Source organism: Tursiops truncatus, chromosome 11, assembly GCF_011762595.2.
Source record: "Tursiops truncatus isolate mTurTru1 chromosome 11, mTurTru1.mat.Y, whole genome shotgun sequence".
Lineage (NCBI taxonomy): Eukaryota > Metazoa > Chordata > Mammalia > Artiodactyla > Delphinidae > Tursiops > Tursiops truncatus.
In genome coordinates, this window is record NC_047044.1 from 88,438,558 (window position 1) to 88,440,943 (window position 2,386).

At 44.8% G+C, this 2,386-nt stretch overlaps 1 pseudogene; it reads right to left on the minus strand.

Annotated features, from left to right (window-relative positions):
• Window positions 1-510: 510 nt before the first annotated feature.
• Window positions 511-1,810, minus strand: LOC117314329 (uncharacterized; annotated as a pseudogene).
• Window positions 1,811-2,386: the final 576 nt, after the last annotated feature.

Sequence of the window (2,386 nt, forward strand, 5' to 3'; positions counted from 1 at the left end):
GGCACCTGGCTCTGAGGCGCCGTCAGCTGAGATCTGCCTCTTCAGCCTGGGCACTGGTGGGAGGAGCCAGACCGGGTGCTGGATGAGTGCTCCCCGGCAGGGCGGCCAGCCTGCACAGGCCACTCCCCTCCCACTTAATCAGGGCCTGGACCTCAGAGGGTGGAAGCTGAGCCTTGGGACCTTGCCCTTTCTTTTCAGAACAGAGAGTAACATTTGTTTTGGTGGAGGTTTACAGGAACATCATGACCTGACGGTGACCTGACCTCAAGGACAAAGGCTCTGATACCAAGAAGTGTGCACCAACTAGCCACGCCCCCTCCTCACCTTTCCTATAAAAGGGCTTTGCTGAAAGCTTTCGGGGAGTTCGGGGTTTTTAAGGCATGAGCCACCCTTCTCCTGCATAACCCTGAAATAAACCTTTCTATGTTCCAAACTCCGACGTTCTGGTGGTGTTTGGCCTCACTGTGCATCAGGCACAGGGCCTCGCGTTTGGTAACAGTCCCGTGCTTCTCAGCAGGGGCCTTTCTGGGTACTGAACTCACAGCTGCAGGCCTCTCACTGGTGTGGTGAGGTTGTGCTTCTCCAGGCCAGCTTGGGTGCAGAAGGTGTAGCCACAGAGGTGGCACTGGAAGGGCTTCTGGCCCGCGTGCCTGCTCAGGTGCAGGTTGAGACCTGCCTTCTGGGTAAAGGCGTGGCTGCAGAACTTGCAGACACATGCCCTCTAATTCCTGTGTTTGGCCTTGGTGTGCATCTGCAGGCCATTCTTGCTGCACACAGCAGAACTCCTTGCACGCAAACAGCTCCCCGCAGTGCTTAAAAGCCTGGTGCAGCTGCAGTTCCCTTTGGGACAAAAAGAACTTGGCCCGGGTGGGACAGGTATGGAGCTTGGGAGCTCCATGCAGCTTGGTCCCTTTGCTCTGCATGAACTTCTTCTTCATGAGCTGCTGCGAGCAGGCACAACACTTGAAGGGCATCTCCCCCGTGTGGGATGCCAAGTGTACTGGCAGCTCCATCCTCCAGCAGAAGGTCTCCAGGCACTTCCCGCACGTGAAGACTTGTTAGGATTGGTTCAGACAACTCTAGGCTTCATGCTTCAAGATATTCTCCTTTGGAAGATTTGGGGCGCTAGAAAGTTTTCCAAATTTGGGGCACTAGAAAGTTTTCTCCCCAGTGTGTTTCCTGTTGTGCACTTTTTGATATTTGCTGAGGAACTTTTTGGAAGAAAAAAGAGGGTAAGAGTCTTTCTTTCACCTGCTGTTTAAGTGCCTTGAAGTCAAAATACTCAATATGCCAAAGTGGCATATTTTGGGGTGATCTATTCTGATTTTCTTCAAACGGATATAGCTATCTTCTAGGATTATAGGGTTCTGTGCTTATTTTTGTGATACAGAATGGAGTGGGGAAACAGTACTTAGAATGAAGTATTTCAAGATTTCAAGCCTATCCAGAAAAAAAAAAAAATCCTCTATGTACATGAGAACTGACCAGAAAGTCAGGTTAGGACAGCAGTCAGGGAGGAGACAATGTATAATGTATGGTATAGAATACTTGACCCCAAAGAAATTCACAAAGCGTATAGGGGATCTGGTTAGAATTAAACAGATAAATTTGTCTAATATATTGTTTCTAGCTCAGAATCTTGTATGTTTACTGTTGTCTGACAAATATCTCACTATGCAAATTCCTAATCCTTTACCTAATTTTAGGATAAAAGGTGTGTGTGCGTACATCTGGAATTATGAAGACAGATTGAGTGAATGCACTTTGTAAAAGCAGGCTCCATCTGACTCACATATGGATGAGAAACCATCTTAGCAGTATGCGCTGGTGGATATGTCTCTGGAATTTTTAATCCTCTTATTTTATTATCATGCTGGTTTATGTTTTAAATGTATTAAAATGGCTTGTGTTTTTATTTCTAAACATCTAATGTAAAAGTCATAACTCACACGGCTCCTTTAAAACACAATTAGAAAAGCATTTCTGGGATTATCATTCAATTTATTACATTCAGTGATATTTTGTTACTTGTACCATAGGACGCTAATAGGCCTCATGAACTGTATCTAGAATACAAGTTGTACTGCTAGCATATTCCAACCTCTAAGTGCCTTTCATGTCAGCATGAGAGATACAATCAGGCACTTGAAAGCTCCGGCCTATTTATAAAGATACCATCAAAACCTGCCTGATGCAGCTGACTTATGAATCAATTATCTGAACTACACCAAGTGATATATCTATTCTGAAATTTAGAGTCATATATTTGAAGTTAAACTACAAACAGATAAACTATTCAACAGCCTATCATGATTCTTATCTCTATGTCTATATCTGTCAAATGCTGGGAGAAAAAAAGGCAAAATCTTACTGATTTTACTGGGAA